This window comes from Martes martes (assembly GCF_963455335.1).
Source record: "Martes martes genome assembly, chromosome: 10".
NCBI classification, from domain to species: Eukaryota; Metazoa; Chordata; class Mammalia; order Carnivora; family Mustelidae; genus Martes; species Martes martes.
Window position 1 is genome coordinate 99,478,535 of NC_137898.1, and position 16,267 is coordinate 99,494,801.

The 16,267-nt window shown below is 38.8% G+C and overlaps 1 protein-coding gene across 3 annotated transcripts in view; it reads right to left on the reverse strand.

Moving 5' to 3' along the window:
- Positions 1-16,065, reverse strand: part of TBCEL (tubulin folding cofactor E like) — a 73,077-nt gene extending 57,012 nt beyond the window's left edge. Inside the window, exon 1 of one of the 3 annotated variants that reach the window (XM_080816063.1) lies at positions 15,918-16,065. The gene's annotated coding sequence lies outside the window, so the exon portion shown is untranslated. Of the gene's footprint in view, positions 1-1,097; positions 1,179-3,349; positions 3,413-15,917 lie in introns of those variants that run through there. The other 2 variants (XM_080816064.1, XM_080816065.1) reach the window with 2 other exon arrangements.
- Positions 16,066-16,267: the final 202 nt, after the last annotated feature.

Here is a 16,267-nt window from a genome sequence, read left to right on the forward strand (position 1 = left end):
GCAAGATCATTACTACTTCATCAAAAAAACTTATGGTAGAACACCATACTTCATAAAGTGTGAAGACTACTGGTCTCACTCACAACTTAAAAAAAAAATGCCACCCTATAGACTTGCAAACTATACATTTTAAAGCTTACAAAAAATAGATTGATCTGCTTATAAATGGATAGGATAAAATAGAAATTAGTAAAATTAGTACCTATGGTTGACACCAGAGAGAGGAAAGGAAGACTAAGGGTGGGAAGGAAATTTGCTTTAAGGAATAAGTTTACCCATTTGAACCACCTGAACCCACTGCAAACACACACATTCTTCTGCTTTCATATATTATCTTTCTGAAATATAAACATTTTAAGTGATATATCTGGAAATGACCTAATAATTTGTCACATGACTTTTTATTTCTCATTATTATCAACTGTCTGTGAAAAAAATTCCAAATTGGACCGTGTGAAATTTATAATATTAATTTTAAAAAAGGAGTTGGGGAGTGAGGAAGCAAAGAGAAATAAAAGGGTGGCCGAAAGGAAATAAATAGTTTTCTCTACTATCTCTTTTTTCACACTTCATCGAGTGGTTCCCATTAAGCCTATCTGCCCATTCATTTATTCATAAAATGTGTGCCCTCACAATCATCTCATTTAGTGTCATTCAACAAAGATGAACCTCAAACAAACAAAAACAAAGACGAACCAGACACTGACTCTGTGCCAAGCACTGCGCTACACACGAAAGAAAGTGAGAATGAGTACAATCCACACTCTGCCCTCAGGGCATCACAGTCTAGAAGGAAATACACGGAGATAACACAATACCTGAAATAAGGCACACAGAAATAGTGAATTCAAACAGAAGAAGTGATTCGCTTTTGGAAGTACGATCGAGGAGGCTGAAGGTAAAACCAGAGCCATTTTGAAAGACAATGAAGACTGGGTGGACAGAGTGGAGGAGAGCACTGCAGGCACAGGACATACTAGAATGCGAAAAGGCACAAGAGGCAGGAGACAAGGTATGATGCGGTACACTAAAATGTGAACTACATGTCGGGAGAGCAGGTGAGACAGGAGGTGGACGATGGTCGGCTCATGACTGACCTTGCTCAGGTTCGACTTCCTCTTAGAGAAAAGAACACTTTTGCTAGATCGCTGTGAATACAGTACGAGGATGGAGGTCACTGATCTTTACCTAGAATATCAAGAGGTCAAAAATGATGAGAACTTTTTAATCCCTAAAGGCCCGGGCAGTTAGGAGTTTGTTCCTCTTAAGGGAAGCGCTTTCAGTGCAGACGGCGGGTAGAGACCATAGCATAAGGAATTCAGGACGTACGTGAGGACTGAGTATGGACCAGTCTTTAGGAAGCTCAGATGAAAGAGGGAGGACCCATGAAGAAACACCCAGTGTTCAGAAAGAGGGTTTTCTATCTTGTTCTTTTTTAAAAAAGGACAAAAGAGAAATTTACAGGCTGATTTAGGGTGTGGGGGGGGGGTAGGTTGACAAAACAAGTCTGAAGAGGAAAATTTGAATAGCTTCAAAGAATCTCTTAGATCAGTAAATTTCTCAATTTTTGGAAGTTTGTTTGTTTGTTTTTTAAAGCCCTTTTAACTTCTGCTTTGTGGACGCCTAACATTAACAACAGACAGATTCCTTTTTAGAGAAATCCCCACTATACCCAAACCCTGCCAGATTCTTAGACATATTAGGTAGCTGGGACTCTAGTCTGTTTCATTTTCTAAATCTTTCAGATCTTCAGCGTAAGTGCACCCCAATAAAACATAATTATTCTGGGAAAGTATACAGGTGTGCTATATATTTTTCCCCTCAGGAAAGGTTAAATAAATGAATGAATAAAGGTCTATTAATAAGCTTCTTTCTAAATAATTGTCTTAAAAAATGCAAGTGATAGACATTCTGAATTTTTAAAAAATTTCCAGTTGAAAATTAGCACAAAACCTGTAACCCCATATACTTTCCATGTAGGTGTAGTTTCCCTTTTTATGAAGGCATATAAATAAGTGTTACCAACAGCTTTTCATATTAGAAGCCTATCATACCATAAGCCCCAGCCACACCAGGAAGCTTTGGTCAACAGATTTAGCAAGTAGGTTAAGCTTGAGGATGCACCTAATGGTGTGTATTTTTTCTGGGCCATTTTCCCACGCTATGTAGATACATATTTTTTTAAACAAAACTGAATTACTTTTAGGTTGTTGTGTAACCTGCCTTTTTGCTAAATAGCTCATGAAAAACTTTCTGTATCAGTAAATATATATCTACATAATAATCGTTTTTAAGGTTTGTAAAGTATTCCATTAACAAGCTTCTGCAGCTAAAGTCATAAATGGCAACTATCTCACCCATAAAAACACTTCAGGGACATCGTCCAAGGCAATATAATTAAGCTAGACAGTGTCATCCTGTATGACTTCTAATTTCATTTATCTTACAGTACGTATACCTGCAATTTCATTGCACTTAACCTCTCCTGACCACTAATATAATATACCTAAATGGGTGCCTTCTTAGGATGAAAAATAAGGAAAATAAACTATAAAGCTTCCGAATTAGTCTGCAGAATTACAGTTCAGCAATTCATAAATTTACTCTGGGCATTCCAAGTGCCCAACTTGACTATGGCTGATAAATCCATTATCAGAACACACCACACCACCACGATTTCACACCCTACTCTGAACCACCCTATTTCTCAGTCTCAGCTGTACACTAAACTACATCTAAGTGTAAATGTGGCACATTGACTCTTCTTGGTAGAAGATTACAAAAAAAAAAAAAACCCCAACCAGCAAAAAAGCCCCAGACACACCCAACACTGCCAAATGAAATGTGAATTCTGACTCCTAGTTGGTCCTTGGTATTATACTTTTTTAGTATGGCACTGCCACTCTCTTCACTTAGCACAGCACTGGGCTTCACCTTAAAAGCAGGACAAACATTAAAATACCGAACCCAAATTCTTTATTTCATTATATTAGTGGCACCAAAGATATGCGTAAAACTATGACTCTGTTATCAACGAGTAGGAATTCAGAGCTGTCCATATCGTCTACTAAAGACCTATACTGCACACACAGCATGTCTGATGTTGGGCAAAGAGTCCATTTTCTCATCTACAACAGCACGTTAGCAAACATGACTTCCTGTCATGCCCAGGGTCTACTAGATGTAAACACGGCACTTGAAATTTCTGATCTAAACACTTTAGCCCATGAATTTTATGATTTTGATGAAAAAGTATCTGAGAAGAAAAAAATTAAGAAAACACTATTTAAAAAATAAAATAAAAATACATACACACATAAAAAAGAAAATACTATTTAAACCAAAGTACCTCTTTATGTGAAAATATTTCTAAGCACTTCTTTCTTGATTTGCACAGCTTCTTACTGTCCAGAAACGTTGGCTTAAGCGAGTTATCTATATCTTATGAAATCAGGCATTCTGAAATAAAAATTTAAAAAAGCACTTTCTATACACTTTCAGCAATCACAAGAACAATGAAAAAAGTTTAACATTCATTATATCCTTTACTTCAATGGCTTCCAAGGAGAGTTCCACTCTTATGCCCCCTCTCAACTCCTTCACCAACAAATATGCATCCAGCCCTACCTTTCTATGTGGCCAGATTCCACTCGGGAAAATCTCAAGTCTTTAATGTTGCACTCACTCAAAATTCAGGAGGTAGATACATTAATTCTTGGGTTGAAGTTCTCCAAAAGCCAAGTGTCCCCACACTGAGATTCACAATCTTTTAAAGCCTAGTAATTTCCATAACCACCTTCTGAAATAGACAAACTAACACTTATCTCTGTTTACAGGACAGTAAACCGAGGTGACTTGCTTCGGTTTCCGTGGCCCAACCAGCATGCTAAGTCACACTTTTTGCATCCCTAGTCTGTTGAGTCATGGATGCTATCTTTACTAAAAACAGGAATATTTCATGTCAACAGTATATGGCATCATTCACAAATCACAGAAATACCAACTTATTAAAATAACTGAAAACCATTACAGTCAAGATACCTCTTAAAACTGTATCAGTGTACCCAAACCACAGAACTAAAGCAGTGGGACTGACTGGTCAAGTTACCAAAGGTACAAAAATTATCAACTTCCTATTTTCACCAAAAAGCAATGGATATTAGTCTCTTGAACAGAGCAGTTTTCTTTAGAAGATAATCAAATATGCATGCCATCTTTCAGCTATGAATACACAAGTTTAAGGTCATTACTCAGCTGTTTACAGGACAGATTACCCCCATTATCTCTCCTCCTGAACACCTACAGAAGCTATCAAGTTGAAACAAGCCTTCACCAGGAACAAACTACTAGCTCATCCCTCTGCATGCAACCTTGTAGAGTTGTTTATAAACCATTCTGGCTCATAACCAGGGATTACCAAAATGTTAAACATCAGCCATACGGAGAAGTTGCAGTTTACAAGTCATTTAAAAAAAAAAAAAAACTCACTAGCCCCTTCTACATTTAGTGTTATGGAGGTACTGCCCAGGGTAACACCTGCTATTCTGAAACCAAACTGCCGGATGTAAGTCAAGACTGACTCCACTACTCTGTAGGGTGGTGGGCAAAGTACTTGGGCTCTCTGAGTCTCATCCACAAAAAGGCGTAAGAGATAGCCCCTAGCTCCTAGCTTGTAGGGTTGCTAAAGAATGAATGGAGATAAAATGGGTATGAAGTGCATAGCACAGTGCCTGGCACCTAGAAAGCACTTAATAAATATCCACTGGCTATTGCTTCTACTGCTACCCCATCACTGCTACCGTCACTACCCAGGGAACATGGTAGCATTAATATACACCTGGGGGACTGACTTATAATTTTTGTTAAATAGATTTGATCTAATTTTTTTTTGGTCCCAGGACTATGCCAATTAGTGCCAATTAATGATTCAGGCACTAAAAATGTCTGACCCTAATAATTTTACTCCTCCTTAACTGGAAGGTCTTTCCCTCTCTTCTCCACCTGTCTAAATTTTATGTATTTTTCAACACCTTGCTCAGAATCTACTCCACAGATGAAGCCTTTCCAGATACCTCCTGCCATAATGATCCATTTCCTTTGAGCTGAGCTCATGGAATCTATTGCCTAAAATAGTCAGTGGGTGATTCATCAATCACGTGTTGGCATGGCATCATTTTTGTCCCATATGCCATTATAATTTAAATTGTGTACAGTGATGTGACTTTTCACGTGTTTATGTCTCATGGCCTTAGACTGTATAGCTCTTGAGGGTAATGACCATAACCCATAATGCTTCTCTTTATCAAAGGCTGGAATTTTGCATACAATTGGCACTCCGTAAGTCTGCTAATCAATGAGTTTTCTAATCATTTTTGAGTGTTTATCAAATGTACTTTACAAAATTTAAAAAAAAGCAAGTTTATTAATAAGCTGAGATCTGAGTACTTGAGAAAAAAATGCTTCATAGCTACCACTGAAATGCATAATTATGCGTACCTCTCCATGGAGATTCCAAAAATAAGAGATGAAATGATAAAACAATGAATCAGGAGCAGTCAGAAATATTTGCTACCTAGCACAAGTTAAATTATTCTGCAAAAACTACAGCCACAACAAATTTAATACTGATTACTTTAGTATCCACATACTTTACATTTCATACGCAAAAGTTAATGATTTATGCCATACTTCAGAAAAACAGACACTGTTCAGTAACTGAAGATGAATATATGTGCCTTTCTGGCGAGAATGTAAAATGGCATAGCTACTGTGGAAAACAGTATGGCAGTTCCTCAAAAAATTAAACCTGTAATTACCATATGATCCAGCAATCCTACTTGTGAATATATAAAAAAAGAACTGAAAGCTTGGCCGTGGGAATATCTGTACACCAATGTTCCTAACAGCATTATGCACAACAGCCAAAAGATAGAAATGACCTTGCTATCCATGGGTGGATGATTGGATAAGGAAAATGTGGTCTACCCATACTGTGAAATATTATTCAGCTTTGAAAAGGAAAGAAATTGTGACACATGAGTGAACTTTGAAGACAATGTTAAGTGAAAGAAACCAGACAGAAAAGGACAAATACCATATGGTTAAAGCTTACAGGAGTTATCTGTGGAGTAGCCGAATTCATAGTGACAGAATGTAGAATGATGGTTGCCAGGGGCCGAGGAAGGGGGTGGGAAATGAGGAGTTCCTGACTCACAGGGACAGAGTTTCAGTCTGGGAACATGAAAAGTTCTGGAGATGGATGGCACCATGAATGTGCTTCATGCCACTGAACTATATACAGTTAAAAATGGTTAAAACAGTACTTTTTATATTTTACATATATATGAAATACATATATTTCATATATATATGAAATAATAAAACATTTCAAAAATTAAGAAATAAAATATATGCTGTGTATAGTAAAAAAAAGATGAACAGAGGTCAAACCCAAAGTTTCTGGTTATTATTCTCTTGGCACACTTACCAAATTAACACCAACAATGCACTTAAGAATCTTAAATGGTAAGTAAAGGATAAACTAGCGAAGTCTCAATAAATGCATTTTGTGAGAGGTTTGATTTATGAAGTATACAATCTTCATTTATCTTTCTTGGACTCCTTTACTGATGTTCACATGGAGAAATATCACTAACGGATGAGGATTTAATAGAGCTGACATTTTAAAAACCTCTAAAGGGCACTTGCCTTTAAAAAACTTATGCTTTAAGTTACTAAGAGTGCCTACGAGAAAATATGATCCTCACACAAAAGTCACAGCAATAAGGGTTTAATAATTTACATTTGTTTTCAATATTTTAAGGGTTGCAATTCTTCCCTAAAATTCATTTACCTGTGAACTAAATAACAATACTGAGATTATAAATAAAAACACTCTCTAGCAAGAAGTGTTTTTTTATTGAGATAATGGCATTTGGCAATCAGAACTTTGTATCTGAGAGATCCATTGCATTAAGTTATTCTCTTAAAATAAAATGTTATAAAACATGTGTAAGCATGACAGACCAAAAAAAAAGTGCTAAAGGTAATGGTCTCCTGAAAGACTGCTTCTCACAAGATTTCATAGTATAGTCAAGCATCATTATTACAGCATTATTTGCAAATTCACCCACTCCATAAAATTCATTTGTAACCCCCAAATCAGTATTTGCAGCATGTTCCCAGTCATTTGTAGATACTAATCTGAGGTGCACGCTTCCCGCTGAGATAGAACAGGTCAGCACTCTGCATCCTGCGTCAGCTCTTGCATTGCAAACAAATTGTAAACTTTCACTGTAAACTCACATTGTAAACTTCCCGTGATTTAGTGCCATGGTTTTCACATCTTTGTGTGATTTTGGTCGGTGATTTCACTATTGAAAATGGCTCCAAAGTGAACTGCGGAAGTGCTGCCTGGTCTTACACACAAGAAGCTGTGGTATGCCTTATGGAGAAAATCCATGTTAGGTAAGATTTACTGTGGCGTGAATTATCAGTGCCATCCACTCTGAATTCAAAGTTATTAACTCAACCGTATATACTGAATAACACGTCTTTAAACAGACACACACAAAACAAGGTTATGTAGTGATCAGTTGACAAAAATGTTATGACCAGAAGCTGGCAGGAACCTAACCCCGTATCTCCCATAGGAGCAATGGGTCCATATTCACTCATTCAGTTTTCACAGCAACTTTGCATGACTACCATAAATAGCAAGAACCAAGAACCTACAGAACTGACTGTACTTTGTTAAACAATGGGGTGGGGGAAATCAATTTAATAGAAAAGACAGCCCACAAATAGGCCCATGTGAATATGGCAGGAAATGGCAAAGACATCAGTAGGTTAAAGTTAAACTTCAGTAACTGGTCTTGGGACAAGTGATTATCAATCTGGGAAAAGGAAAATGAATCCTTACCTCAAAACACAGAAAAAGACACAACTGCCGATAAAATGCCAAAGTCAAACTTTATCCCATGAGAAGAAAAGTTATTTTTTTCTAACAGGAGAAGAGCTTTAAGATTTTGATTTAGGGAAATACTTCATAAACAAAACAAAAAGAATCCATTAAGGAAAAATCAACCAGAAAAATAAAAAACTTTTGATCATCAAAAGACATTAAACATGAAAAACTAAAACTCAGAAATGGGGAAAAGATGCTCCCAACACATGTAACTAATACGGAGAACTCCTAAAAATAGTAAGAAAAAGGCAAACAATCCAATAGAAAAATGACAAAAGACATGAACAGTATTTAACAGAAGATAAAATTCAAATGACTAATATATGTAAAAGATGTTCAAGTATAATAACATTCAGAAGTGAAGATGAAAATCTCAGTAAAACACTATTTTATATAAATCAGCAAAACTTAAAAACTCTAATACCAAAGTGTCAGAGAAAACGTAGAACAGAAACTCACTGCTAGTGGGAGTAAAAATAACTCGATAAAAACTGGTACGAACACCTTGGAAAACATTTTATCACTGCCTAGTGAAGTTGAAGATGCACGTACCCTGTAATACAGCAATTCTACTTCTCGCTATAAAATCTATAAGAACTCATGACCAGGAAACAAACACAAGAATGTCCACAACAAAAATACTGTGTGAAATTTTGAAAAATCCTGGCCCAAAAAAGGCCCTTATATCCAAGAACAGGTAATGGGATAAATTACATTATATTCATAATGAAATATTACACAGCAATGGAAATTAACAACTGATAGTTCTCAATGGCTTTTTCATCAAAATGAATGACTTTTAAAATCAAGAAACTGAAGACACAAATACATGGAAACCTATTCCATGCTCATGGATTGGAAGAATTCATATTGTTAAAATGTCCACATCACCCAAATTATTATAGGTTCAATGCAATACTTATCAAAATTCCAATGGCATACTTCACAGAACTACAACAAGTCATTCTAAAATTTATATGGAACTATAAAAAACCTGGAACAGCCAAAGCAATCTTGAGAAAGAAGAAAGCTGGTAAGTATCATGCTACCTGATTTCAAACTAGACTACAAAGCCACAACAATCAAAACGGTATGGTAGAGATAAAGGGGATTAAAAGTACTTATGTTGATGAGCACCAAGAAATGCATAGAATTATAAAATCACCACACTGTACATTTGAAACTATTATAACGCTGTACATTAATTATACTTTAATTTTTTCTAAAGTGTGGTATTGGTACAAAAACAGACACACAGATCAATGGGACGGAACTGAGAGCCAAGAAATAAACCCACACATAATTAATCTACAACAAAGGAGTGTACAATAGAAGACAGCCTTCAATAAATATGTTGGGAAAACTGAACAGCCACACGCAAAAGAATTAAACTAGATCACTATTGCACACCATACACAAAATTAACTCAAAATGAATTAAAGCCTTGAATGTGAGATCTGAAACCATAAAATTCCTAGATGAAAGCACAGGTGGTAAGCTCCTTGACATCAGTCTTAGCAATGTCTGTGTAGGTCTGACTCCAAAGGCAAGGGAAACAAAACAAAAATAAACAAATGGGACTATGTCAAACTAATGTGCTTATGCACAGTGAAGGAAACCATCATCAAAACAAAGAGGCAATCTACTGAGCAGGAAAAGATATTTGCAAGCTACATAACTGATAAGGGGTTAATACCCAAAATATACAAAGAACTCATACAACTTAACAACAACAAAAAATCCAAACAAGCCGATTAAAAAATGGGCAGAGGATCAAAATAAGTATTTCTCTGAAGAAGACATACATATGACCAATATGCACATGAATGCTTACCATCACTATTAGGGAAATGCAAATCAAAACCCACAATGAGATATCATTTAACACCTGTTAAAATGGCTATTATCAAAAAGAAAAGAAACAAGTGTTGGCTAGGATGTGGAGAAAAGGGAACACATGTACACTGGTGGGATTGTAAACTGGCGCAGCCACTGTGGAAAACAGTATGGAGATTCCGCAAAATATTAAGAATAGAACCATCATATGACCCAGCTATCTCACTTTTGGGTATTTATTCCAAGAATACAAAAACACTAATTCAAAAAGATGTATATACCCCTATGTTCACTACAGCGCTATTTACAACAGCCAAGATAAGGAAACAACCTAAGTGTCCATCGATAGATAAATGCATAAAGATGATGAGGTATATTTATACAATGGAATAGTACTTAGCATAAAAAAGAATGACATCTTGCCATCTGCAACAACATGGATAGACCTTAAGGGTATTACGCTAGGTGAAATAAGTCAGACAAGTACCGTATGACTTCACTCAAAAGTGGAATCTAAAAAACAAAACAAATGAAAAACAAACAAAATACAACAAAAATAAACTCATAGATACACAGGACAGAATGATGGTTCTGGGAGGGGAAGGGTGGGGAATGAAAAAAATGAAGGTGGTCAACTGATTGGTGATGGATGGCTGCTAGACTTCTGGTCGTGACCACTCTGTAGTGTATGCAGATGTGAATTATAAGGCCATATACCTGAAACTTCCTTTAAAAAAAACAAAAAAAAAAAAAACACTTTTGAAAGGATAAAATAATCACAAAAATATATATAGTACAATTCCACTTCAAATTCAAAAACAGCATATCAATTGTATTGTTTAGGGTCACATACATATGTAATACAAACTATAAAGAAAAGTCAGAGAGTAACACACACAAAATTCAGGGTTGTGGTATCCTTGGAGGGTGAGCATGTATTATTAGGGATTGGCACACAGAGGGCAAAAACAGAACTGTTGGTGCTCTTCCTCCACCAGTCCCCACCTTTGGAGCTATATTTGACTTCTCTCTTCCTCTCACACCCCCATGTAATTCATCAGTGAGGTTTGTCAACAGTGCCTCTCAAACACCCCAATTCTGCCCAATTCTTTTTGTCTCCATTACTTTACCCTGGTTTAAGCCTCCATCAACGGCTCACTGGGACTGCTGCAATAGCTCCCTTCCTTGTCTCTCACGACTACACCACCGTTCTCCACAACGAAGCCAAGTGATCTTTAAGTCAAATCACATCCTCTAAGTTCTCCAAAGGCCTCCCTTCACACTTAGAATGAAACCCAATTTCTATCCTGGTCTTCAGGCCTCCCTCCAATCTGTTCTCTGCTCACCTCTCTGCCCTTCCCTCCTCCCACCCACTAGGCTTCAGCCAGCATGGCTTTCTACTTCTCAAAACTGCCAGGCTGATTCCCTCATAAGGCATTCGCACAGGACTGCCTTTTACCTGGCTCTTGGTTTTACTGTCTTCATCTCAGCATCCAAGCCTCAAATTTAAACACAAATGTTACCTTCTCAATGAGGCTGCCTTTAACCAACCCATTGAAACTAGCTCCACTGCTACCATCAATCACTTACTACTCCAGCCTCTCTCACTCTTTATGGCACTTTCCACTGTATGTTAATTTAGAGCTTCAGTCCCCTTCCACCAGAACCTTAAGTCCCACAAGGGTAGAGGTTTGTCAGTCCAGCTCAGTGTTACATGCAGGATTATCTGGCACAGGGCAACGAATTATTTGCTGAAGGAAGAGTGAATTTTACTTTGATGTAATATGTTCTGGCAGTGAAAGGAAAATCAAGTATATTGGTGATAAGTATGACAGAATTGAAAGACAAATTTTGAAAATCACTGGAAAAGCATTAATCACGGAAGAACTTAAAGTATCCTTTTCTTAACAGAGCTAGTAAGAGATCACATTCCTAAGGGCCGTTAATGAATTATTAGTAGAAGTTTCACACAGCCATAGTCTGGAATTTTGGAAGTGTGTCATCTTGCTCAAATCTGTTTTTAGAAGAGCATGGGGCTTCAGTTCAGCCTAAGTTCAGATCTGCACTGGAATTTGAACAAGTTACTTACCTCTTCATGCCTGCTTTCTCATTTGTAAAATGGAACTATTAATAGCTACTTTGTAGTCATTAGAGTCACTGTGAAGATTAAATGATGTGTTTAAAGCATCTAGTTGTATCTGGCATGAAGCAGTCAACAAATTGTCATTAAGATTATTATGAGTGCTGAGAATAGGAAAGTCCAGATGAATGGGACAGCTCAAAAACTGTGTACCTACTGTAACGTAAAGCATCATGCTAGGTAAGTAATTCTCAAATTTTACTGTACAGAAGACCTCCACCAGGCAAACCCCAAGATTCTGATTTACTAAGTCGAGGGTGGAATTTTCAGAGAACAGCAATTTTCACCATAAATTCCATCAATTCTGATTCACTTGGTCCATGAACTCCGATTAATCCTGTGCTAGGTGTCCTAAAGATTGGAGGTTCTTTGAGCTTCCTGTCCTCTACGAATTTACAACCAAAAAGAGGTAAAAACAACATATACAAATAATACAAAGCAACGTAGGACAAGTAGTGTAGACAGGACAGGAAAGAAAGACTTCAAAGAAGAAGGGTCATCGGTAATAACATGATGAGTAGGAATTCATGAAGAACACATTTCCCAGACTTTCAGGAATAATGTTACAAAAGAAAGTACAATGAGCGGACAGCTTGGCAGGAACAGAGGATCTGCAGTTAGGATGGAAAGACAATGTCAGGGGAAAAAAACAAACAAACAGAGGCTCTAGAATACCATCAACATCAACCTCAACAGAATGGGCTTTATTCAGTGCTGGCACTAGGAAGTTAGTGGTTTTTGAGTAGAGAAATGATAAATTAGGGTACTGTTCTTTGGAAGAGTACTCTTGATGAAGCTATGCAAGATTAAGTAGAATGAGAGTAACAGACAATGGCAGTAGTGAGGCTGTCAGCACTCTAATCTCAAAGAAATTAGAGTCAGGAGAAGGTAATGAAAAAGATTAAAAAGGAAGGAATGGTAACTCTTAATGACTCACTGCATGTAGGGCAAAGGCAACAATCACAGCTAGCTGACTGCTTCACTCCTAAAGTCCAAACTGTAGCACTGTCAGTTTCATGTTACTTTCTAGAACTTTTTCTTATATAGCTAATTAGCCTAAGTATATAAAGAGTTCACTTGCTTAAAACACAGCCCACAATTAAGAGGTCAGTAAATAGGCCTCTGACTAGTCAAAATACATGTCACATAGTTCATACACTAAAAGAAGTATTTGTGTATATATAATAAACATAAATACATATACAATAGAATATTATTCAGAGCTGCACAATCATATTTTACACAAAGTTCTAACAAATGTAAGCATCTAACTTCCAAACCCACAGCAGTCTGGAAGCAAAAATTAGGGGAAAAGAGCCTTTTTTAGGACATACCTAAGAGTCTGAGGTTCAAGAAAAAAAAAAATGAAAACTATAAAAAAGCACACACAATCACTCAGGTTAAGTTCTCCACAACTGTTTATTGACAGGTACACATGATTCCCAGAAAAACGAAATTAATGAGATTCTTCTTTCATGTTCCAAGCAACTACCACAAAAAGAAAGCTTTTAAACATTCTTTAAAACTAAAGATTTCAAAACAAATATTGACCTGATAAAAAGATAATTTTTAAAGGATGGCTGATACATGCCAACCCAGACCCTCTCACCAGTACCCAAGATACAGTCAAGGATGGCTGATACATGCCAACCCAGACCCTCTCACCAGTACCCAAGATACAGTCAATAAATAAATAATTTACAACACACAGAGTTTGGAGATGATTAAAAATGCTTTTGTAAGGCATCTCATCAAGAATATGGCCCCAAAGATGAAGTTTAACTGGACAATTCCTTCCTGATGGCTATGACTTGGAATTCCATGTCCCAAATAATATGAAGGCATCATCAACAAGAATTAACACCAATAAACTGGTCTTAAACACATACCCTATAAATTTACCTACTGAAATCAGGCAACATTACTTGACACTCAACATCATGTAACAATAAGCTGAATGACAACCTTTAAAAAACTTTTAACCATAGCAACTCATGAAGGTCTCCCACTTCGTTCACCAATACTTATTAATGTTTATAATATGGTTCATATAAAGACCTCATCTATTTTACAAACAGATGAAAACATCATGGCAGGGGGAATTAGATGTTGACTGACTCAAAGTTACACTTAGGTTTATGAGTATGTTTCAAGTATATACTAAAGCCATAAATCTGTATCTTTAATTATGTAGAATTATTAAACCACATATTACTGGAGTAAGAAGGGTTTAGGTTTCAGCTTGAGAGTTTTTAAATAGCAGAAAAGCAAATCAGTGTATATTTACAACACTGTAACATTAAAATTACCTTAAGTAAATTGTGGGACAAATCAACTAAACCAAATTAGGCTTCTCATTTTCTTTCACACGGCAAAGGACAGAGAAAATTAAAGCATACACTTCAAAAATGTCATAAAATGATCAGGCCACATTAAGATATCAAAGATTAAGATTATGCTCCAAAACACCAAATTTGCTATGTTATAAATATATGTAAACAAATGAAGCAGTCAGTTGCACCCCCACCCAAACCCATCTCCTAATCATCCTGGCTCCCTAGAATCGTACAACATGAGGACACAAACTGAAGCAAAAGAAATGTGCTAAAAGTGCAACCTGTGACCCACAAATCAATTTAGTGGATTTCAGTCAGCATTTTTAATGAAAGAGAATGGAACATAACAGAAATTATCAGAATGCATCACATGTAATAAGGGTAAATAGTGCTGTGTGAAACTTTTCATTCATATACAGGTATGTACTAGACCATAATGTAAAAAGTACTTCTTAATATGGGGCACGATTAAAAAAAAAAAGTTTGAAAGCTCTTACCCTAGAGATCTAGTTCTAATGTCTGAGGACCCAAAGGCTGAGTGTTTTCATTAGTCCTCAACACCTGCATGTAATATCTTTGCTCAAGATGGCCTCTCGGAAACCAATTTAAGACCTCCAGGGCAGCGTAAAAAGAAGAGGGTCAGCCCCAGCTAAGCCTGTGTCTGGACCTAAAAGGGTTGCTAACTTCCCCCAAACAACAGCCCTAGGCGGTGCCTACAAGCTCTGAGTAACTTAGCAACCTTCAGACTAGAGCTCCTCCTTTCTCCACTGGCTGTCAACAGCTCAATTCTTCTAACCAACTTTTCTTAACTACAACTTCTAAAATCACTGTGTCAAGAGAAGACAGTTATGAAATTTCTTCTCGCTTCATCAATTCCCAGAATGTCTCCCTAGGAGAGGATCTAGAACTCTGTACTCCTCATTCTCAACAAAGAATGAAGCTCCACACAGACCCCTACACTGCCCCCTTCCCAAACCCCAGGACAGGGTTCTCTCCTCCCAGGCCCCATCTTACTCCAATCCCCTCACTCTCAGCATCTCCCAACTCGAGGGCCAAACGATTCTCCAGAAAGCCGGTCTTAAACTACCGCATCCTCTCATCAGCCCCTGGAAGGAGCAGGCCTAGTGTCCCAGGAGCCTGGAAATGCCCGCCAGCTCCGCTCCCCACCAAACCTCTCTGGGGACATATCCTCTGCTTCCGCTCCCCCACTTTGGATACAGTAGTTCAGAGACAAAAGTTTTCTATTTCCCCAGCAGCCCCAGACTCACGTCCACCTCCTACCACCCAGGGGCATCTTTCCATCCCCCACGCCCCGGGGCATGGTGAGAAGCCGGGATTCTCCCAGGGACTCAGGCTCCCGCCTCACCCCGCCCCCGCCCCCGCCCGGCCCTCCGCCTGCTCCCAACCCAGGGCCCTCCCCGCACCTCCCCTGCCAGGCCAGGCCCCATCCTCCCTCCCGCCGCGGGCAGGTGGCCCATTCCTCCCCTCCTCCCAGGCAGGCTTCGTCCCGCTCCGAGTTTTTCCCCGCGTTTCCCCACACTGCGCCCCAGTAGGAACGGCCCTCCGCGCCTCGGCTCCGGAGGGGAGCGCCTGGGGCCTCGAGAAGCCGGCAGAGCCGGCGGGCCCGGGCTCCACTCACCCCTCAGCCCGGGAGGCGGGGGAGCTGCTGCGGCGGCTCCTCGGGCTGCGCCTCTCCTCCCCCCTCCCGGCCACCGCCGTTGCCGCCGCTCAGCCTCCGGCCTGGTCCCGGCCGGCCCCGGCCCGGCTCCGCTTCACCTGGTCCCCCACTCTGGCCGCCGGAGCCCAGTGTCCTGCATTGACCCGGAAGCAGCTTTCACGGCCCAACAACAACACGTGACCCTGCCGCACGTGTCACGTCCGCTGCGTGAATGGGAGGGGGCGCCGGGGGAGCGGGTCCTCCCCCACCAAGCTAGGGTTGCCATGGCAACGGGGAGGCCTCCGCGGGCCTGGTGGTCGCCGCAAACGCGC